Source organism: Pan troglodytes, chromosome 3, assembly GCF_028858775.2.
Source record: "Pan troglodytes isolate AG18354 chromosome 3, NHGRI_mPanTro3-v2.0_pri, whole genome shotgun sequence".
NCBI classification, from domain to species: Eukaryota; Metazoa; Chordata; class Mammalia; order Primates; family Hominidae; genus Pan; species Pan troglodytes.
The window spans coordinates 169,045,813-169,070,397 of NC_072401.2; the positions used below are offsets into that span (position 1 = coordinate 169,045,813).

The 24,585-nt window shown below is 36.5% G+C and overlaps 1 long non-coding RNA gene across 1 annotated transcript; it reads right to left on the minus strand.

Moving 5' to 3' along the window:
* Positions 1-572: 572 nt before the first annotated feature.
* On the minus strand, positions 573-24,257 carry LOC107974127 (uncharacterized). Its single transcript, XR_008547834.1, has 2 exons — positions 24,196-24,257; positions 573-729 (listed from the first exon to the last, which is right to left on the minus strand). It is a non-coding gene; the product is annotated as an uncharacterized LOC107974127 (long non-coding RNA).
* Positions 24,258-24,585: the final 328 nt, after the last annotated feature.

Below are 24,585 nucleotides of genomic sequence, written 5' to 3' on the forward strand. Positions count from 1 at the left end.
ATTATTTTCTCATGACTCTGCCTCTATTAATAAAATGTAATGTATAAGGATCATGTTTTATTTGTTTCTTTGTTTATAGTCCTGGTGCCTGAAACATAGTATGTACCTTATAAACATATGTTGAATGAAACAAGTAGAGAGGCAACATCTTGGAGACTACCCAGTTCTAAAGATAATGCCATTAACAACATTTCTTAAAATCCAAATGTTGACAGATAAAATCAAGAGGCAGTTAGCATACGATTAGCTCTATAAACATGCAAAACAGTGTTCTTTTTCTTTTTTTCTTTTTAAAGATGGAGTCTTACTTTGTTGCTCATGTTGCAGTGCAGGGGCTCAATCACACTACTGATCAGTGTGTGAATTTTGACCTGGTCTATTTCTGATCTGGGCCAATTCACTACTCCTTATGCAACCTGGTGGTCTCCTGCTCCCAGGAGGGCATTATATTGATGCCAAGGACAACCTGATGAGCACAGGGCACTACAGCCCAGAACTTCTCCACTCAAGTGATCCTCCCACCTCAGCCTCCCAAGTAGCTTGGACTACAGGTACAAAACATGTGCTTGTAGTTCTTTGAGAAAATATCCATTATTTTTATTTCTAAGTACACCTTGTCTTGTTGCTTAACTTTTTAAATATTGCTTTTGAAGTTCCACAGTGGATTTATGGAAATTGCAAGAAATGTATGGTCTGGTTTTCGCTCACTTAAGTAATCTCTTTGTAATGCTGTGTCAAAAAGAATGAAAGAGAGCAAACAAGTCAATGTAAATTGAGTAAATTTTAGAAAAAGTAAAGCAGAATTGCTGTATTACCACTTAGGAATATTTGCTTGTAAAACTACTGTAGATAAACATACTTATAGCAATAAATAAAATGCTTAAACTAAAGCTTGCTAGGATGTTTTAAGCACCACAATGAACACACTATTTCACAACTTAGAATACGTCTATTAATAAAAACATTTTCTTTTATTAAAATGGCATACCATTTTATTAAAAAAGGTGTTTTAAATTGCTGCCCATATAGAAAGAAAGAAAGCATAAATCTTTCAAATGGAACTCTTGAGTTCCATAGTGGTTGCCTTAATTTCGTATCTCTATGCTCCAAATCAACATTTAATAAATCTGAAAATTTATTATAGCTTTACAAAATAAATTCCTATCAGACCTAAAATCTGGTACAAACTTAAGAGCACAAAACAGAAAAATCAGTCCAAGAGGGCAGAGCTTTTCCTGTGTTGTATTTCCAAATATGTCCCCACAGCCTGGAACAGTGCATTGCAGATACTAGGCACACAATAAATATTTATGGAATTGAAAACACTGGTTTGAATAGAAAGTAATATTCAAATTGGGAACCATCTAATCACCATTGTCAAGGATGAAATATAGCTATATATGTGGATTATGCATTTCCCTTCCTATTATCTCTAAAATGCTCATATTTCCATTGATATCATATTTACATTCATTCAAAGGAAAGTAAATGTGGGACTTTTCTTACGTAAATTCATTCACAGGGACTGTTAAATGGGCCACATTATCAGTCTGTCACAAGAGGGACTGAGACACTTAATAACACTTAATTTTTAATAACAAAAAAAATTTTCTCAGACATCATAGATTTTTTTCTCACAAAGAGATGTGATGTAAGTGAATATTTGCAAAGAATGAGGCTTAATTAGTTAGCTGCAAATACATATGCTCATGTCATATTAGTGATGCCCTGCCTCTATTTGAGATTTGGAAAGCTCATTCTGATAAAAATTAACGGGATCTAAGGATAGCCCTTCATTGTGCACAAAGCATGCTATTATTGTGTTTATATTTACTCCTTTGTGTCCTTAGCCATGAATATGCATTCCTAAAACAAGAACATCAGAAGCAATGGCTTCCCTTGGTACACTGGACTTCCAGTTCTGTGAAAGCCCCAAGCATGCAGCTCTGCAGCCCTTTGCCTTAACTCTTCCTTCTGGAATGTCTTTTTCTTTTAATATTCATTTGGCCAGCCCCCTTTATTTAGAGTCAAATGTCAGATCCTTGAAGAGCCTTTTGCTAACTAACAAATCCCTCCCCTTCCACTGCTTCATTTTTCTGCACAGCACTAATTGCTAACTGCTATGCCTACATAAATATATATGTATTCATGTGTTTCTTTTACTCTGTAACATTAGAATGTGAGCTCCAGGAAGGTAGAAACTATTTCTGTTATTTTTTTATTGCTATATCCTGCATAGTTACTAGCACATAGTAGATGCTTAACACATATTTTAAAAATAAGATAATAAATGAATAGGCAATGGAGTGAAGGTTTGCCTCTGGGGAAATTGGTGGGACATATTTTATTAATAAAGGAAATGAGTAAGTTTTCCTCAAGTTCAAAAGGATTTTTAAGAAACAGCATTGTGTAAGATCCTATCCCAGCCAGAAGCAGATAACTGCCCAGTTTCTCTGTGTATCTTTACGGAGGTTACATGAAGTAGTATGTCTTGAAAGGGTCCTTTCCAGGTAAGTGAGAAATAGAAATGAAATTGAAAGCCCCACAACTGACTGAATGGAACCCCTTTTGGCCAAGGGGACCCCAGAGTAAACTTGAAAACTGAGTTTTTGGTCAGGACAGACAGAAGGTCAGACACACCTTGCTTAGTTATACTCCCTACTTCCCTAACAGTCATTATTAAGTTATCTTCCCTAAAGGCTATACAGAAACCAGCCCTTACAAAAAACTCCACCAATGATATCAACCAACCGACTGACACTGCCCTCTCTTTTGCTGTTTGGACACAACAGTTGACCAACGTTTTTCCTGAGAAGAAACCACCAACCACAGAGTGGTTCTGGACAGTCTACCTGGAACCCATGAAAGAGGATGAAGCTCCATCGCGCATGCGCGCATTTCTCCCATTATAAATATTTATGGCTCTTCTTATAGCTTATTTAGTATGCATAGTCAGCCCTACTGCTCAGCATAAATTCGTAATCCCCTTTCCTCTTCCTCAAACTGCTTTGGGCTTCTGACTGGAGGCTGTGCTCCCCAACATATCAGATTGGCCACCCTGCAGGCCGCAACCCTTTATGAGAAGTAAAAGTCTCCTTTCCAAATATATGAACCTTGTCATTCTTCAGTTGCCATGAAGAACTGTGAATAATTTATCCAAAAGCCCCCTGCCAAAACCTGTCTTCCATTGGTCAATGTTCCCATTGGGCATCGCTATACTACAGCTTTGTGCTTTGTATCAAAACCTCTCCAGATTGTCACTGGGAAATGTAGATTCTCTGTGAGTCTACTCTGGCCAATGCTAACTGCCATGGTCTCACCTTGTCAATTAGCACCACAAATATGAGGTTTCGCTACCTGTAGCAATAATGGTGGCAGCTGCAGTGACATGGTTGGTTGGCCGTGTTGAACTTGCTCAGAAATAATAACACAAAATGTTCAGGTCCTTATTAGGTTTAGATTAGAACACATGGACACAGGAAGGGGAACATCACACACCGTGGCCTGTTGTGGGGTGGGGGGCGGGGGGAGGGATAGCATTAGGAGATATACCTAATGTTAAATGACGAGTTAATGGGTGCAGCACACCAACATGGCACATGTATACATATGTAACTAACCTGCACGTTGTGCACATGTACCGTAAAACTTAAAGTATAATAAAAAAATAAAAAAAGGAATATAAAATATATACACACATTAAAAAAAAAAGAATTTTGAAAGTCAAAAAAAAATATAACTTGTCCACATTACAGCCCCTCCTCATGTTCAATTACACACCAGAGTAAGTGCTGAATAAAATATTCTGCAAATGCGAGTTAGCAATCTAACCCCATGTAAATGATACGGCTTTATTTTGAGTCACATAATTATGGTATGTAATCCAAGGGTTCTTAACAGGTTATCATATTTGATCATCTAAATCTCTTAGCTAATTTAGATGAGACAGGCATTTAAGTTAAAAGCTGATGAGGATTAGTCATTAAAGATCCATTTTGTATATTCACCTTAGGAAATTACTTTTGCCTATTAAGGGGATATTCTCTCTTTGTAACCTAAGACTGGCTCTTGATAAAAGAGGCAATAAATGATTAATAGCTAAATATTTTGGAATGCATTTGGCAAGTGTAATTATAATTGTTTGTTTGAAACAGAGGTGTTGTTAATTACCTCTAATAACAGACATGGGTTAAGTAGTGGTGACCCCATTCACCATAGACCAACCAAACACCCTTACTTTTACTTGTTTAATTATTAATGCTGATAAAATATAAGCCGCATTGTGATAGAAAAATGTGTCTATTTTATCCACCTGCTATATATTAAGTACTTAAAATATTTCTTATGGTTACTGCCTAGATACGGGTGGCTGAAGTAAATGCCCCTCTCCTACACAATTTAACAATCTAAATAATTTGTCTATCTTCAATTCTGTATTCAAGTTTTTTGTGCAAATGCACCTTATCTTATACATAAATGCACCCTCATGCAAATCATCTTATCTTATTTGAATATGTGTGTGTGTTTACTGTCCTCTCTCTCTACATATACACCCACATATATTCATGTAAATACACATCTATATCTTATCTATTTTATATATTAATATATATCATATATGTATGTATATATATTATGTATATATGGGTGGTACACACACACAAATCTCTCTCTTGGGTTCCACCAATAGGAATAAATTATTATTTGATACCTGCACTGTGGAGTCATTAATATTGAGATTCCTCTATGATCACCCAAATGGCCTTCTTCAAATTTATCCATTTCAATCTTGGATGTTTTTAGTATAAACACACTAGGTTGATTAAAGACAAACTAATGCCTGGCAGTGACAAAATGTGAGTGGTACAATAGGAGTTATATTATACAAACATAAATTAGATTATAAATAAATGTAAGAAGATTAAGCAGGACCCTTAATTTCCTTCCATCTCTTCATTGCTGATCATACCTAAATACAGACTGGAAAAACATCTTTGGAAATATTTGGGCTCTGAACGCTGACAGAACTGGGTTTGAAATGTAGAATGCCATTTACTGGTAGTGAAATGTTAACAAATCATGCAGCTGTAGTTTGCTCATCTCCAAAACAGAGGTATCTATGAGACTACATCTTCAAGGATACATGGGATCAGATAAAGCAAATCACATGATATGTAGTAGGCATGTTACATGTATTATATCATTACATCCTCAAAATGAAAGCTATATAGTACCATTGAACTATTTATATGTAATCTATTTTGCAATTTAATTATTTCTTTTGCCATTTTCGCTTTGTGAAATCCTGAGCCATTTTCTTCTCCTAAATTTACCATCCTTCTGCAGATAAACAATATGAGGATTCTTATGTATTTCTATGGCTGGGAGAAGTGGATCTATATACACAAATATGTTAAATGAGACTTTTCCTGTTGTTTTAAAGTTTGGACAGAAATACCATCACCTAAATAGGACTAGATAAAATATTTGGAATCTGGTTTGTGACCCTTAGTTTATTACCTGACTGAAGAACATAAATAAGATTTGTTAGAAAGTTGTGGAGATTGGAGATGGTGAATTTATTTTATTGGAATTGCCAGTTTGCTTTTGAAGATAAACCTATATCACCTAAAGCTCTGTGAGATAATGTTCAAGATAACCATTTGTAGACTTTGGCATGTGTGCTTTGGAGACTAAATAGCTCAGGAAATAATATCTGGCTCAACTCAAATGGCTAGCTTTGTATCTACTTTGGGACTGAAGATTTAAAAAATGATTCTTAAGGATTCAGTGGGCTGGAGATAAACCCTGCAAAATGTGGTCGATTATAAGGCTTTTTGAAAAGGACTCCTCATTAAGACAGCCTTGTTTCTAGAGGCAAGGTGATATCACCAGAACAGTATTGGCATATATTTGAGATGCAGAGACCCTTGTAGAGGCTATAAACATCACTTAGAAGAAAAAGTATCTGAAGCATACTGAAATGGGATGGTTTCAAACTGCTTCATGTGATATAGAGAAGAAATAGATCATGCACTTTTCTACCTACTGACTCTTCGGGTGAAGTCAGACCAAGCTGCAGTAGAGAGAATGTACAAAGCTGAGAGTGTAAGGTTTTTATTTTACACAGATCTAGATGTCTTAATGCCTGAAAAAATATATATGTTTATATACATTTATATATTTATATAAATATTAATATTTATTTATTTATACATTTTATTATTTATAAATATATAAATATGTACATTTAATACATAAATATATTCATATACTTATATGCTTATATAAATATTAATATTTATTGATATATAAATGTATAAATGTATAAATATATAAATATATATTTATATATTAAATATATTTATTTTTATATACATTTATATATAAATGTATAAATTTATAAATATATTTATATATTAAATATATTTATTTATGTATACATTTATATATAACTGTATAAATATATAAATATATATTTATATATACATTTATAAATGTATAAATTTATAAATATATACTTATATATTGAATATATTTATTTATATATACATGTATATATTTGTATAGAAATATATATTTATATATAAATATATACATGCATATATACATGTATATATAAATATATACATGTATATATAAATGTATAAATATATATTTATACATATAAATATAAACAATATATATTAAATATATAAATTTATACATATAAATATATATTATATATAAATATATATTAAATATATAAATATTTATAATATATTTATATATTTATAATAAATATATAAATATATATTTATATATTTATAATAAATATATAAATATATATTTATATATTTGTACATTTTTATATATTTGTACATTTATATATAAATGTCTTTCATGAAAGCAAAATAAACATGTGAAAGTTGATGAAGGAAGTAGTCTACAGAGCTGAGTAAAGATATTTACCTTTCTGTACTCTAATGAATACAATTCATTTAATAGACATTCTCATAAATGTAGGTGCCTTGTAATATTTGAGTTGAGCACATTGATTTAGTTGTGCTCTCTCCCCTTTGGAAATTGACTGAGCATTCCTCAGATGCACTAGGAATTCATGAACCTGATGTTGAGAAGGTACCGTAAACATGAATTACCATCTGTGTTAGACACAAATACCACCCACATCCCTTTTTAATTAAGGACTTTCTGCCCACCTATGACAAGTACAGTCAGTGGATAGTTTAGCTCAACCAAAGAGAACTAATCAATACCACACCTTTCCCACAGAATCCTGAATCTTGAGACTGAGCAAGGTGGTGGTAAAAAGGCCCAACTATTTTGGCCTAACATGGAGCAATCTTTTGAACAATACTTATGCTAGAACTCTCTATTAGGTAGACTAAAGCTTTTTCAGGTCTACATCATTATTCAGCTTTGTCTTCTACTTAATCCTGCTAACTTCACCTACTTCACACAGGTATTAATCCTTAACATCATGCACCAAAATATGTCCCAACACCTGCTTCTGGAGAACCCAGCTGCAACGATGTATATAACATGGGATTTTAGAACTGGATTATTCATTTCCTCACTGCCAGTGAGGACCCAAATAATGATAGCAGATAAAGTACAGATTGACACTTTCAAACACATTCACCAATGTGACTGTAGACTACTGCAAGCTCAGTCCAATAGTGGCCTTAATTGCAGCTGCTATTACAGTTGTAGTGCTTTTGTCACAGCAGTCTTATATGACCCCAGGTATATGGTATGCAGCCACTGATTTGGTGAATAAATCATTTCCTATCCCAATCAGAAACATAACATAATATAGTCCAAGGAAGTACAGACCATCTTGACATCCTGCAGAGAATCACATCAATACATTACAATGATGAGATCATATTGTTTGGACCAGATGGGCAAGAGGTAACTAGCACCATGGAGGCATTGTTAAGATGCACGTGTTCTGGAGGGTGAGCACAGATTCTGGTCTGGATATTCTACAGATTCATGTTCTGGATTCATCCATAAAATTTTAGGAGTCCAAGAGTTCAGGGGTCAGGGGCATGCCTGTGTGTGGTCTCTAAAGTAAAGGCTAATTATTACATTTTGCCCCTCCTACTCCCAGAAAATCTCATTGCCTGATGAGCCTCTTTGGGTTCTGAATTCAGCGTATTTCATACTTAGCGATACTTCTCTGGCCCAATTACTGAACAATATGAAAAGCTGTCAGTGTTGAGTGGATAACAAAGCAGGAAAGAACGCCTGCTATGTTGTAAGAAGCCTTGCTACATAAGCCATATGAATCAGCAGACGCTTATAGTGTTGGAAGTGGTTAAAGTGGTTAAAGAGATTTATTTATAAAGAGAAAAGTTGGTCTCCTTTTAACATCTAGAACCTTAACCATACCAAAGAAAATACTGGATTGTTTTTTGACCTGAAGCTTATATATATCATGTTTTACAAGATGCCTGGCAAGTGGGGAGAATTCTAAATGTTAAAACATTGACAGGGAACATATACAATATCAGTCAGCCTATAGACCTACTCACCTAAGAAGTTTATGAGATTGGACAGATGGTGGTCCAAAACAGAGCAGCCCTAGATATAACACTGGCCTTTTGAATTAATATACATGCCATCTTAGAAGAAGACTACTGTACTTATATAGCTATACTCTTTTCTGATTTTTAATATTACTTAGCAGATTTGGGAATAAAATGAAGACATGATGAAATTAGGTATTTGGCTAATACCCATGTATCTAATTCTGAGAGTTCATATTGGGGATAGAATATGTTCTCTAGGCTTAATCTTACCACTTTTGGTTCTTGACTTAGAATTACATAACAAACAAACCAGAATCCTTCTGTTAATATTTATTTTTACTATGGTGTTTAAAGGTATAATCTTCAGACTTATAAATCCATCAGATGATACAACAATCACCTACCCCAAAGAAGAGAAAATCTTGATATATATGTTAATTGAAACCAGTGCCACCATAAGCCTGATATTCAAGCATGACTCTTCAAATAGTGATACACACCAGGATTGATTACGTCCTCAGACTGTAATGGTCTATCTTCCAGGAATGGTTGAACAATGAAAACAATGAGGAGACTGTGACCTGAGAAAATGTCTTTAAATATGACTTAAATAATAATAGGCCATGTGTGCCAATATTATTTAGTTGTGTCTTCCAGGAAAACTTTGCAAGGGAAATATGAGACTAAGTCAGTAAATAACTATCATGTTCTCTTCAGGAAATCCCTACAGATTACTTTATCAAAGGCTATAGAGGGTTTATCTAGGCAAACTGCTTACTTAATAAGCAACAAGCTCACTTTAAGCCGCTTGATTTGCTGTGTCATTTCTAAATTATTATATCACAAATGAACCCCACTTTGCAACAGTTCACCATTGTGAAAATATATCATGAAGCCACTGAAGCTCAGACCTCAAAGTCCGATAAATATTCCATATCTGAATATTTATCTGAAGAGGAATAGTGTTTCCTCTTCTGAAACACTAAGTAGTCTGTCAAAAGGGTATTTTTTCTTACTGCAATGAGTTAAATAATCTTAGTTTTGCTTTAATAACAGACAATATTTCAGAGAATTCAACAATACAATCAATTGACTAGGAATGGGTTTTGACACATTCTATGTCAGAGTTCTTTATGATAAATTTAGTTTGATTAAATATGTCAGGCTTTATATTATTTGTTCCCTGCAACAAACAAAACATAAAATTCAGAGTGCTAACCAGTATCTATGTTGTAATGTGTGCCATAGAACACAGAATAAGCCAATCTAAACTCATAAAAAATGTGTAATGAGCACTCAAGATATGCAGATGAGAGTTGAAAAGAGAATCTTCTACACTATACCAGATACCTCATTTTCTAATCTTGGCCATATAGATAGATAGATATTCTAACTTGGCAATATACCATATATATATTCTCCCATGCATATATATTCTACCTTGGGTCATTTAAAGTTTCATATTTTGCTTATAATAGTTTCAGTAGGAATTTGCTCACTATAACACATGGAATCTTAACAAATAGGCAGGTGTAGATCACAGAGAGCTTTGACAATCATGTTAAAATATTTGAACTTTTTCTGAAAAACAATTAATAAGCCAAAAGTTGACAGAATTTGTACTTTAAAAGATCACATTCTTTTATCAGTGTGTGATAGATTAGAAGAGAAGAAGATTAGACACAGAGAAGTTCACTAGCCATCTATTATAATAGTCCAAAGAAAAGATCTTGGATGTCTTGGAATAGGATATGTTAGTGGAATTAGAGATACATAGACAAGTTTAAAGGTGTTTTGGAAAGAGAACTAAAAAGCTTGGTGTTTATTTATATGGACTGGGTATTGTAGGTTAGAAGAAAATAAGGGTCAGGAGTGATTCTAAAGTTTCTGTTTGAGGCAAATAAATGATTGTTCCATTGGCCAAAATTGAATATTAAATGAGGAGCAAATTTTGCAAGTTGGGTAGGAGAGGGCTCTGGAAAGTAATGAGGTCAATGGTGAACATACTGAATGCATTACCTATAAGACAGCCAGACAAAATTTCTAGTAGCAGGTTGGATATACTGATTTGAACGTTTTAAATGGATGACTGTAGGTGTAAACTGAAGTCATAAGCATTACCCTACTAATTGAACCAAGGAAATTGATAAGGTCACTGAGAGTAGAAACATCCGAAAAGAAAAGCCTAGGGCTAGGCAGAGATCTTTATTAATAAAATATTTAAAGACAGAGAAAAGGTGTTTTAATATAGTGAAAGTGAAGCAATGGCTAGATAAATAGAAACAATTCAGAATTGTGTATACTATGGAAGTCTAGGATAACTTTGGAAAGAGTATTTTGGACAAGAGATAATGTAAAACAATGCGGAGGATCAAGAAATGAGACTGAAATGAGTCTCATTTACACATATGTGATTAGTGTGATGTGGAAACCAGCAATGAGAGTCTAACAGAAAAATTTCTGGATACGTAAAGAAATATATTTAAACGATCTAATGCATGTATACAGAAAATGTACCAAGTTTTTTTGATAACTCAGAATCTCAACTAATAATACAAAACATTTCTATTCTGTTTCTTCTGTTTCGTCCTCTTTTTACTTAAATGAGACACATTTAAGGTATGCAGAAACATTTCTTGTTGTTAGAATAAGAAGCATATAGATGTTCACTTCTATGGTAGCTGTCTTTATTCTGCCACATATGTGCCGTCCTTACCCTCAAAAACAATACTGGAAATACACAGACATCAGAAACTTGAATATTAGGCAGAGAAGAAAGAGAAGAAGAAAGAAAAAAGTAAGGAGAGAGAAAGAAAATGAAAAAAGAAAATGAGGGGAGAAAAAAGAAGAGAGCAGAGGAGAGAACAGAAGAGAAAAGAAAGAACAATTTTAAAGAAGAAAAGAAAATAACTATATTATTTTGATAATTTTCTGTTCTTAGGCCAGTAGTTTTCTTTTTCGAACCATTTTCTTGACCTTTTCATCAACTCTGATGGAGAAGCTACAGTCATTACAAATCAAAATGAAAGTTAAAACAAGACACTCAAATACTGTGACTAGTGTGTTGCTTTCTCTGTTCTTGTTCTCTAACCTTTAATTTTTAAAAGATTATTTCAGAATCTTTCCTTTATATTTGTGATTTAGAAAATAGTCTGTAAAAGCAAAAGTGAACGTCAATGAACTGAGATTACCTAAATGGTGTATTTTGAAAAGTCCATTGAAGCATGATCTTATCTCTGTATCTATTTTCACTTTAACTATCTCAAATGGAGTATTTTGTTCATTTGCTCTTCTTGAGACAACTGTTAATGAACATATGGAAAATACGATTTATATTTCTTGAAGTAAACGAATGTTTCAAGTAGCCACCTTCTTGAGGAGATTAGTAACAGACATTGGAATTTACTAGCTCCAGGTAACTTGCTACACCTAATCACAGAGCACTCCTGACTACCTGTTGTACTACCCTGGAATACCTTAGTAGATGGTGAAGCACGCAAGAGGGGAAAATAAATTTTCATTTGGTGCCGAGGAAATAACTCTATAGCACATTTGAGATGAGATCTAGAAATTTCCTTCCTGCAGTTGGTTCACTCAGATTTAGCGAAAGGAGTGGAACAGCAGCAAACACACTCTAGAATGTAGAGTTTAAGGGAAGAAAACAGAGCCTCTATTGAAAAGTTAAAAATAAAGATTTCTTACTTTAAGCAAATTTTGCACAACTTGCTATAATTGAGAATTAATATAATTATCAGTTTTACTACAGAAAGCTTTGCAGCAATTACACTTAATTTCCATATAATGAGAATAAAATAATTTAGCACATGACTCAGAAGCAAATCAACAGGACCTCTAGAAGTAATTTCAGACTAGATTACATTACTGATGTTACTTATAGATTTCTGCAATACTCTTTGACAGAAAAACAAAATACATACAAACACCTCTCTTTATGAATTGTCATTTGTTTAGTCAAATATACACAGTTTCACTTCAGACAAAAGTTCAGTACACAGTTTCACTTCAGACAAAAGTTCAGGCATTTTTAAGTAAATTATTATCTTTTTAAAATTTTCATTAAATCCTAAGTAATAAAGACTATCCATATATTATTCATAATGATGGGGGAGGGGGTTGTCATAATCTTGAGTCTGCTGTCCAGCATAAGAAAAAAGCTGGTCATAGTGGTCGTAGTTCCCCTGACCAATTGTTTTTCACAATTACTTCTTTCCATCTGCTATTGTATGCCACAGGTAACTAGTCTTAAAATCAACTAGCTCTGACTGTTACTACTAGAAAATAGCTCTAAAATTTAGGAAGGTATTTGAATGCAGTACCATTTTGTAATATACTTAAAGTTATAAAACACTGAAAATTAGAAACTCAAGAATAGCTTATCACAAATAGCTTAGAAGAGTAGGTAAGACAAAGCTAGATTAGCACAAAGATATACAAATAAAGCATTTAAAAAACGACGACGACAATAACAAAAAGGTTCATACATGTATTGCTACCTAATTTAAAATAAAGCCCACTGCGATTCAGTGGGGGAAAAGATGGCCTTTCAAAAACGAATGATGTTTAAATCATTGGATAACAATATGAAAAAAGTGAAACTTGACTTCCACATCACATAATAAATAAATTAAATCAGAAAAGAATGAGAGATCAAATGTAAAAGGATAAACAATAAAGCTTCTAGGGGATAGGGAATATATCCATGATCCTGGAGTAAGCAAAGATTTCATAAACAATGCACAAAACTATAAAATGCATTAATCCTAAAGCAAAAGATTTGCAGGGGTCTTAATTAAAATTAAGAATTTGTATTAAAAAGGCATGATAAAAAGAATGACAAGCCATAATTTGGGAAAATAGTTTTATAATTAATATATATAATAAAGAACACATGTGTAGAATATTTAAAGAAGTCTACAAGCAAATATGAAAAAAATACAATTCAATTAAAAACTAAAATTGACAAAGACTTAAAAACGCAATTCAGTTAAGCATATAAAAAGTTGCTCAGTCTTATTAATTACCAGGGAAATACATATAAAAATTACAATGATATATCATTACATAGTTGAAAAATGGTTTGACATTATCTGCTATTGCTAAGCAGCTGCCAATCTGTTAAATCAGCAAATTCCACTATTAAGTATAGTGAATCTATATCCAATATCCAAACCATGGTAGTTTTGTTCATGATATGAATAAATCAGATGAAAACTTAAGCTCACAAATAACCACATGGATATGCTACTATGATATATTCATGCAAGCAAACGTCATGCAGTGATTTTTTTAAATACAAGAAAAGATGCACATAATAACATGGCTAAATTTCATATATATAATGATGAGCAAAGAAAGCCAGACACAAAATAGTGTACTTTATATGCCTATATTTACAAAATGATTAAAAAGAGAAAAAACTAACCAATGAGTGATAGAAGTCAGAATTGTAGTTGCCTCAGGTTGGGAAAAGTGGGGGATTAAAGGTGAAGGGGAATAACAGAGCCATCTGGAAACAGTTTATTCAACTGTTTTTATCAAACCCTGTTACAGTGCTAGACCATACAGTACAAAGTTATTCCCTGTAGTCCAAACAGAAGCTACAAAAGTGCAGTGGGTTATTGTGATTCAAAATGTACATAAAATGATGACTACAAATTTCTTCTACTACAGTATAACTTCTATAACATAGACTTCTTTGTAGACAAAACTTCAATGTTTTATCTCACACAAGCCCCAGCACAATGATCTGCACCTCAAAGACATGATCAGCATTCTAAATTTACTTAATTAATGGATGTTAGAATTTTAAACTGCATCTTTATCATGTATATATCCTTGTCAAGAAGGACAATGTCATTATCTTTACTAACATATGAAGGAAAACCAATAAGCTTCTACACAGCTCTTTTTAAAACTTTGGATATTTGTGGATAACTATATAAAATCAGTATGTGGGAATATAAGTATAAAATTAAAAATAAGTGTCCCAAAGTATTTTGTGGATAAAGATACGGATGAAAAATCAGTAGACGTGAAGGGTATAACATTCTTGATGTTCAATGTAGATGTAGTATTATAATATACATAAAAATGCTCTTGGCCTACAATTGCCCCCTTCTTTATTTCTATATATGATTTGCTGTATTTTGACTTATTATAAGAGTACTCACACTATTAATTTAGGAGAGAGATTAATTTTAAAACATTTGGTGTTTTCCTTAATCAAACATATTTTATCCTTTGAAAATATATTGCCCAGAATAAAATTTCTACCCAAGATTTAGTAAGGGATGAAATTCATAGGTGACAAAGATTTGGGGGAAAAAGTCCCAGAGTATCTTTCCCATATCATTGGTTAAGTCTTTTTAATGAAAAACTGTGAATTTAAATTAGACAGTTTAATAGATGCAAATTAAGATAATGGAAATTAAAAGTGTAAGTTAGAAGAACATTGTTTTCACAGGTGCTAAAATAGCAAAGGTTATTAAAGAAGTTCCCTGGAATTACACTACAGATGAAGGGTTGCTAAATTATTCCTATAGACACTAATACATCAAAGCACATTTTCATAAAATTTAAATAAAGCCAGTCTTTTTTGAATATAAAATGTTAAATTCCTCTTAAACCTAACAAAACTCAGAATTGTATTAATTTTATGTTATAAATGTATTAGAAAAATGGAATAATTAGACATTTATTCCAAATTCTGAACAGTAAAATTATGCAATTAGCATCTCCTATTATTTACACTCACTTCCTTTTCCTTTCTTGGCTGCTAATTTAAGATGTTATATTAGTATTTTTTTTTTAATTTTTAGAATTGAGACCCTAGAGTCATAAAATTATATCATGTAAACAAAAAATTAATGCATAAGGCAGAGATGACAAGAGTGACACATCGCTGCTTATGCCTATGAAATTTATTTCTGTTCGTAATTACGTGAATCAGCAATTTTATTAGCGATTTTTCTTTCCCAGTTACAATTCAGCAATGTGCATGGGAATTCAAGGTCTTCATCTTAATATGACAACACTCACTAAGTGAGGAAGATCCTTGTTTTTAATGTAAAATTCACATTAAATGTATTTTAACTTTAAAATCTAATATTTCAAATTAGAAGCTTAAAATCAAATAGATTAAATAAATTGCTGAACATTTCTGTGATCTGGCACATACTAAATGTTAATCCCTATAATTAATATCTAGCTTTTTCATTTACTAACAAACTGTGGGTGTGAATTAGTTTTTCAGGAATTCACCATTTCATCATTTTAATGCTATTAAATTATTGTCAGCATACTTAAAACATTTTGAATATTTTAAAGTAAAATGATGAAGAAAGGTTAGTATTCTCTCAAGGAAGTTGTCATAATAATTTGATAATTTTAGTGCAAACAAAAAATAGCAGCAGTCATATAAGGAATAAATATTATTTATACATAAATTATCTTCCGTGCTTTCTATCTGTGCTCCTTTAAATAGAGTTATATTGGAACATGGCAACACCCATTAGCTTACATATTGTTTATGGCTGTTTTCATGCTGTAATGTCAGAGCTCAGCAGCAGCAATAGAAATGATAAAACTTGCAAAGCCAGTACTATTTACTATCTGGCCGTTTACAGAAAAAGTTTGCTAATCCCTACTCCATAGACTCATACAAGAAGGATTATAATTCAACACCTCATCTTTTATTATAGGAGTTATGAAGAAATTATTTTAGGCAGATAGGATAAGGGGTCCTTGGTAAGGTTTTATTTTCTTTTAAAGCAGCTCCAGAAACATTTCTTTTCTAGCAGAAAAATGATTTGAAGGGCCAGGCCAGCAAGCTTTGGTATACAAATGCCAGCCTTTAGAAACTGGGTCCATCCAATATGGCGATTCCCGCCTTCTTCTCATCACCATGTGTGCCAAGCATCATGGCCGCCCCCAGATATCTCCATGTGTGCACGTGTGTACAACATCATGGCACCCTGAATTTGCATATTAAAAGGCTAGGGCGAGAGGGCCAGTATTTTTGCAGGCATATGAATGACATACCTTGTCAATCCAATCCCCTGGGCCCTGTGTAAATCAGACACTGCCTCCTCCAGCCTCCTAATATAACCAACTGTTTTCTGCCACAGTTAGGGTTTCCTCTCTCGGCTTGGAGCCCCCCTTTTAGCAGCCATGGCAGGCAAGCCCACAGGGAATAGATCTGCAGAGATAAAACAGGTTCCAGAGGAGCAACCTGAGACAGCTATTGAATTTCCCAACCCTTCCAGTCTCCCTACAATACTACCATCAGCTTCTCCAGCTCCACCATCTCCAGTATATCCTACTCTCCCCTCTTCACTCTTACCTCTGCAGGAAATACCTGATAGAAATGGTGCCATGAGAGTTCAAGTTCCCTTCTCATTATAAGACCTTAAGCAAATAAAGGGAGACTTATGCTGATTTTCTGACGATCCCATTAGGTATATAGAAATTTTCCAAAATTTAACTCAGATGTTTGACTCCACAAGGTGGGATGTTATGTTGCTGCTAAGTCAGACCCTCACTGCAGCTGAAAAGGAGGCCGTTCTGCAGGCAGCAGAAAAATGCAGAGACAAGAAACATGCCTCCCATAGCAGATCAAGGGGGAAAGGGGGTAGGGAAGGTGAGGAAGAAGTGGAAACTCCATTTCCACTAGTAAGGGAAGCAGTTCCAGTAGACAACCTGGATTGAAACCCCGATAACCCAAGAGATGAATGGAAAAGGAAGCACTTTTTAAGGTACATATAGGGGGCCTCCAGAAAACCAGGGCCCAACCTCTCAATTACTCTAAACTGTCCATGATAGACCAAAGACCAGACGAGAATCTCACAGCCTTTATGGAAAAGCTGAGAGAGGTACACACCTCTTTATCCCCTGATTCAGTTGAGAACAGCTCATCCTGAAGGACAAGTTTATTACATAGGCAGCTCCTGATATTAGAAGGAAACTACTAAAGCAAGCTGTAGGACCAGAGAGCAGTGCAGAAAACCTCCTGAGAATAGCCACTTTGGTCTTTTACAATAGGGATCTAGAAGAGGTCCAAGGCAAGGAGATGAAATACAAGAGAAGGACAGAGGCTTTAGTGGCAGTGTTGCAAGCTTGCAAAGTCCAGGATCCCTGAGGTGCATCCACTAGCTGTTATTGATGTGGCAAGTCAGGGCATTCTAAGAAGGAATGTCCAGGCAGCAAGACAAAGCCACCTTGGTCCTGTCCAGCCTGTGGCAGAAACCACTGGAGATGGATCTGCCCCTGGAGGCAGAGTTCACTGGGTGCAGAACCAGTCTCACAAATGGTCCAGAAGGACTGACAGGTCCTGGGGCTCAAACCCCTGGCTCAGGCTGCCATTACAGCACAGGAACCTTGGGTGATTCTGGAGATTGAAGGAGGGAAGGTAGATCTTCTGGATACTGAAGCCAGTGTCTCTCTCCTCCTCTCTAATCCAGGGCTCCCCTCTTCCCATAGCATGACCGATAGGGGTGTCTCAGGAAAAACTCTAACCCGATACTTTGCTCAATGCCTTAGTTGCAGATGGGGGACTTACTATCTACACATGCCTTTTAAATCATGCCTGAAAGTCTCCCTCCTTTACTAGGCAGAGGAGCAGCCTTATGCCTAGTGGGGACCAGCATCCTTATAGCCTCAGGATAAATGGTTTATCTCCCCCTGATGGAAGCTAACATTAATCCAGAAATGTGGGCAACTCAAGAATAGGTCTAGCTGTAACCGCTAGGCCAGTCCAGACCATTTTAAGTATCCCACTACTTTTCTAACCAGAAAGAGTATCTCCTGAGGCCAGAGGCTAGGAAAGGGCTAAAAACCATTATTAATAACCTAAAGATGCATGGTCTCCTCAAACCCTGTAATAGCCCCTTGCAACACCCAATATTAGGAGTGCAGAAACCCAATGGGGAATGGAGATAGTTCAGGACCTCCGCCTTATTAAAGAAGCTGTAGTTCCAATCCATCCAGTGGTTCCTAATCCCTAGACCCTGTTAACTCAAATACCTGAGGGAACTAAATGGCTTACAGTCCTAGATTTAAAGGATGCCTTTTTCTGCATACCATTACATCTAGACTCTCATACCTGTTTGCATTCAAAGATCCCTCTGGCAAGACCGCGCAGTTAACATGGATGGTGCTGCCTGAGGGATTTTGAGATAGTCCTCACCTGTTTGGACAGGCACTGTCAAAAGACTTCTCTGAGTTATCTCATCCCCAAGTTAGGCTCTTGCAGTATATTGATGATGTTCTGCTCTGTGCTCCAACTAAGGAAGCTTCTCAGAAAGGCCCTAACGCTCTTCTCAACTTCTTAGCTAACAGAGGATATAAGTTTCAAAACACAAGGCCCAGCTTTGCAAAACCTCAGTGAAGTGCCTAGGCTTAGTGCCATCTAAGGGGACCAGAGCATTAGGGGAAGAAAGCATTAAGCCTATTTCTTCCTTTCCTCTCCCCAAAACCCTCAAGCAACTAAGAGGATTTTGGGGCATTACAGGATTTTGTAGACAATGGATATCTGGGTATGGTGACATAGCTTATCCATTATACAACCTCATAAAAGAAACTCAGAGAGTTAAAACTAATCTTTTAACCTGGGAATCTGAAGCACAAAAGGCCTTTAACCAGCTAAAACAAGGCTTGCTTAAGGCACCAGCTCTCAGCCTCCCTGTAGGGAAGGCCTTCAATCTGTATGTATCAGAAAAGAAGGGAATGGCTCCGGGAGTCTCAACACAGACCCAAAGACCAGATCAACAGCCAGTGGGTTACCTAAGTAAGGAACTAGATTTGGTGGCTACAGGATAGCTAGCATGCTTCCAAGTCATTGCCTCAGTGGCTCTGCTGATCCAGAAGCCTCCAAATTAACCCTAGGAAATGATTTAACTGTTTACACCCCACATAATGTGGCAGGACTATTGCACTATAGGGGGAGCCTTTGGCTAACAGAGAGCCAACTCCTTAACTATCAGGCCCTGCTGTTAGAGGGTTCCCACATCCAGTTAAAGACTTGTTCTCACCTAAATCCAGCCACTTTCCTCCCCAAGGAAACTGGGGAACCTGAGCATAAGTGTGAACAAGTCATAGTACAGACCTATGCAGCCAGGGAAGATCTCAGGGAAACTCCACCAGACAATCCAGACTGGACCCTCTTCACAGATGTGAGCTGTTTTGCAGAACAAGGGATCCGTAAGGCAGGATACACTGTAGTCACTCTAAATGACGTCATTGAAAGTGCATCTCTCCCTCCAGGCACAAGCGCTCAATTAGCTGAGCTAATAGCTCTTACAAGAGCAATTGAATTAAGCAAAGGAAAGGCAGCTAACATTTACACTGACTCCAAGTATACTTTCCTGGTTCTCCATACTCATGCTGCCATTTGGAAGGAAAGACATTTTCTTACCACCAATGAGTCTCCTATAAAATATCACCTGGAAATTAATAGGTTATTATCCTCAGTATTCCTTCCACAAGAGATAGCAGTGATGCATTGTAAGGGCATCAAAAGGGAACAGATTAGGTAGCTGAGGAACATAGATTAGCTGATCAGGCAGCTAAGTCAGTGGCAAGGAAGCCTCAAAACATCAATACACTTCAAACCCCTCTAGTCTCGGAAGGCTCCATAACAGAAACTAAACCTCAATACTGCCCTATAGAAATAGAATGGGCCACTTCTTGAGGGTATACATTTCAGCCCTCAGGATGGTTATAGTCAGAGGATGGCAAACTCCACTTGCCAGCCTCCAGCCAATGGAAAGCCCTTAAAAATCCTTCACCAAACTTTTCACTTGGGAAAGGATAAAACTTATCAGTATGCCCAGAGATTGTTTTCAGGAGAGAACTTACTAAAAACAGTCAAGTAAGTTGTTAACGCTTGTAAAGTCTGTTTTAAAAATAATCCCCTGAACAGGCAACTCCTTCCTCCTCAAACCCAAAAAATAGGAAGTCATCTGGAGGAAGACTGGCAGATAGACCTCACCCACGTGTCAAGGACAAAGGGTATTAAATGCCTGGTGGTATGGGTAGTTACCTCCACTAACTGGGTAGAAGCATTTTCATGCCATATAGAAAAAGTCTCTGAGGTAATAAAAGTGTTAGTTAATGAAATAACTCCCTGCCTTGGTCTACCTAAGTACCTTTGAAGTGACAATGGGCCCTCGTTTAAGGCAGCTGTCCCACAAGGGGTCTCAAAAGCACTAGGCATAGAATATCATTGCTATTGTGCTTGGAGAACCCAATCCTCAGGAAAGGTAGATAAAACTAATGATATTATCAAGAGACACCTCAGAAAATTATCGCAAGTAAATCCTCTTCCTTGGGTCACTCTTCTTCCCATGGTCTTACTATGAATAAGAAACACCCCTTCAAAATTAGGTCTTAGCCCTTTTGAGTTGCTGAACAGATGGCCTTTCTTTACCAATGATTTTCTATTAGATCGGGAAACCTCTGAGCTAGTTAAGCATGTAACCTCTCTGGCTCCCTTCCAACAGGAATTAGCACAATTAGTGAAAGCCAATTTCCAGGAAATTGGACCACCTCTATTTAACCCATGAGATATAGTACTGGTAAAGGCTCTCCCTTCTCTCTCTCCCTCCCTAAGCTCAAGCTGGGAAGGGCCTTACACTGTTCTTCTTTCAACCCCCTCAGCAATATAAGTTACAGGAATTGACTCTTGCATACATCACACTCAAGTCAAAGCCTGGAGAGCTGAGGGAGTAACCCCTGGCAGCCCAGAGGAATGTCCTGAATATCAATGTGGTGAAATAGGAGATCTTAAGCTGAAAATCACACACAAAAAATAAGCAATTGAGTGAGAACTACTTATCTTACTCAGTCTCACTCCTACCTCACCAAATACTTTTTGTCATTTCTACCTCTCCTTTTGAGCCAAATATTAGAACTTCTTTTAGATGGAAATTATGTACTATGCCATCCTTGCGGGAATTGCTATCCTCACTCTATTTGCAGTGGGACTATATACTGTAGCACCCTCAGTGTGGAATATTAGAAAGAGAATCTCAATTACTATAGCATTTTGCTTAATTATTATCCTCATAGCAGTAATAACTGTTACTAACAAGAAGTAAACATGAGCATTTTGCTATCACTAAGTCTGTTAGGACTTTTTATACAACTTAGTAATACATCACACCATTTAGCTCCTACCATATCTGCCATGGCCCATTCGTACAATAAGACTAATTGTTGAGTTTCTCCTAAGTGGTTTGCTCAGTTCAATGACATTAAGGAACCTTACAATGACCTGGATCTCACCATCTTAGGATTCCCTTTGTTGGCTTTCCCTTTAACCCTTAAAGACTTATCAGGCATAAATTGGGCAAGGTATGGGAGCACTTACAATTAGGTGACTAACTCCCCTCAGAGAACACTGGGCCCCCAAGTGCCAAAGAACACTCTCCCCAAAGATAAACTTCACACCCTTAGGCTGGGGAAAGTTGACAAAGTAATAGCAAACACCTCCCTCGGCTTCAAAAGCAGCGGGAAGGACCATACGTGGGAGATCTCAGATATTGTAACATCACACTTGTAATTGCTGATAGTTCAAAGATTTGGGGAGGAGACTGCAAAAAGCGTAATATAAAAGGATCAGAAGCCCTAGAGGGGGCTTTCAGAATCTAGCTTCCCCTCCTGGTTGGAAGTCCCAATGGGAGTGGCATGCTCTAAATAACCACCTTGACTATAATGTAAAGAATAACACATGGGCCTTTCCAAACATTCCCTCCGATAGATTTCCAGACTCTTGTATGATGTTTGCTAATAGTAGCAGGTTACAGATCTATAGGCAAACTGGAGACATCTGGACTAAGAGCCCTTGCCACAAGGATCATCATCTAAGATATTGGCCAGCACATATTATGTCTCTAATTTTTTGAAACTCCATTTGTCAAGTGGACCCTTCTCACTTGGTATGTCAAATTCCAAACAGCATCGTAAATGACTATCTTAAATATTTGATTTCCTTATCCCAAGGATGCCCCTATTATATGTAAAGAGGGGAAACTTCTAAGATATGAGGAAAATTTGCTGGTGTCTCTCACAAGCCACAACTTAAAACCGTCCCTTCAAGGAACAGGGCTAGATTTCCTTTGTGGCTCCTGGATACACTTAATTATCCGAAGGCATTGGAAGGGAACTTGTACTATAGTAGTAGTAGCTCTCGACTTATTATTTTTAAATTCTACCGAGATGGCAGCATCATCTGTGGACATCCCTAACGTAGGCTCTTTTCTAGAAACTGCACTATCTCAAACACGCTGAACAAAGAAATCTATCATTTCCATGCCCTCATATGGAGATTTAACTGAAAGGGCAGACTGGAGAGGGCATGCAAATGACAGTCCCATCTTGAAAAACCATAAATGGGAAATTCTATAGCCAAGGTCTATTCTGGTTTACGGGCATCCCTCTCCTTGAAAGATCAGTACTTAATATACCTATTATGATGCATTGAGGTTGGAAGTCAACTGTAAGGGCCATAGAGGCAAAATAACAATCTATAGATCCTTTAGTCTCAGTAGTAGCACAAAATAGATGGCGGGTCATGGATGTCCTTACAGCTGAAGTAGGAGGCACCTGTGCACTTTTAAATAAAATGCACTGCTTCTAGATTAACACCCCTAGTAAAGTAGGGGAAAATCTACAGGTACTTAAAGATGGCATCAAAATTATTGACAGGCTAAGAGAAAATGCAGGCCCCAGGTTGCTACAATCCCTCTTTAATGAATTCCAGCCTTCTTTATGGAATTGGTTAGCTCCTTTTTTAAGCCCCTTCTTGCTTATATGTCTTGTATTAATATTTGGAGCTTGTATACACAATACTATAACTTGAATTGTTTCCTCTTGCGTAGAAGCAAAATCAAATTCCAAATGGTGCTGCAAACCAAACGATGCATGGACACTCCATTCTTCCAAGGACTCTTAGATCGACCCCAGGAGGAACCCTAGCTTCTGTCCCCACTCTACGCCCCTTTCCAGAAGAAGTATCCAGAAAGAGTTGTCGCCCAAAACCCCCTAATAGCAGCTAGGGTGACATCTTCTCAGGGGGCAGTATTATAGGAGTTATTAAGAAATTATTTTAGGCAGATAGAGAGAATAAGGGGTCCTTGGTAAGGTCTTTTTTTCTTTTAAAGCAGCTCGAGAAACTTTTCTTTTCTAGCAGAAAAAGGGCTTGAAGGGCTAGGCAGGCAAGCTTTGATATGCAAATGATGGCCATTAGAAATTGGGTCCATCCAATATGGCAATTCCCGCCTTTTTCCTCTGACAACATGTGTGCCAAGCATCATGGCCACCTCCAGATACTTCCACGTGTGTAAAATATCACGACACTGTGCATTTGCATATTAAAATGTTACAGTGAGAGGAACAGTTTTTTTGTGGGTTACGTGAATGACATTCCTTGTCAAACCAATCCCCTGGGCCCTAGGTAAATCAGACACTTCTTCCTCCAGCCTCCTAATATAACCAACTGTTTTCTGTCACACTCACAGTTTGTTCTGTCAGCTTGGAGCTCCCCTCCCTCTGTCTAATACAGGGGAACTTCTTCCTTCTTTCCTGCCTATTAAACTCTCTGCTCCCTAAAACCACTCCACGTATGTCTATGTCGTTTTACCTGAATTGGCTCAAGGTAAAGGACACTGGTGTTCCTCCAGTCATTAGAGCCATATCATGTTCATTTGTTACATATTCCAGAGGTCTGGAATCCTGGCAGCTGGAAACCTAGCAACCCCCACAGACACTTGAGCTGGAAAGGAAGACTGCTTAGAGAGGCAGTAGGGTCAGGACTGCAGCCTGTGCAGAGCCCAGCGGGTTTGGTGCAGGAACATATGCAGTGGAGCATGGCCAGAGATGCCCATCCCCCAAGGCTCACCATGGTCCTCTGGAAGACTTTAGCCTCAGGAGGATGTTGGAGCAAGACAGAGCAGAGCAGTCTTGCCAGTGAGATGGGGCCAGTTTGGTCTTGGTGCCCCATGTCTGCTGGCCACTCCCAGGACCCCAGCCT